We start from the raw sequence: 399 nt of genomic DNA, 5'->3' as shown, positions 1-399 counted from the left end.
GTATGTTTTCTTTCAGAAAGAGTCTATTTAGATCCTTTGCCCATTTTTTGATTGGATTGTTTATCTTCCTATTGGATTTCATCTTATATCTCATGTGTTCCCTATAAATTTTGGAATTAAACCCTTATCGGATGTAACATTGGCAAATATGTTTTTCCATACAGTGGGCTCTCTTGTTGATGGTTTCTTTTGCTATGCAAAAGTTTTTATTTGGTGTAGTACCATTTGTTAATTTTCTCCTTAGTTTCCATTGTCCTAGGAGCTGTATTGGTAAAGATATTGATACTACATACATCTGATATTTGCTGCCTATAGATTCTTCTAAGATTTTTATGGTTTTCCCATCTTGAAGTTCTTTATCCATTTTGAATTTATTTTTGTGAATGGTGTAAGTTGGTC

Source organism: Myotis davidii, unplaced genomic scaffold (genome assembly GCF_000327345.1).
Source record: "Myotis davidii unplaced genomic scaffold, ASM32734v1 scaffold534, whole genome shotgun sequence".
Taxonomy (NCBI): domain Eukaryota; kingdom Metazoa; phylum Chordata; class Mammalia; order Chiroptera; family Vespertilionidae; genus Myotis; species Myotis davidii.
Note: the sequence above shows the minus strand (reverse complement) of the source record.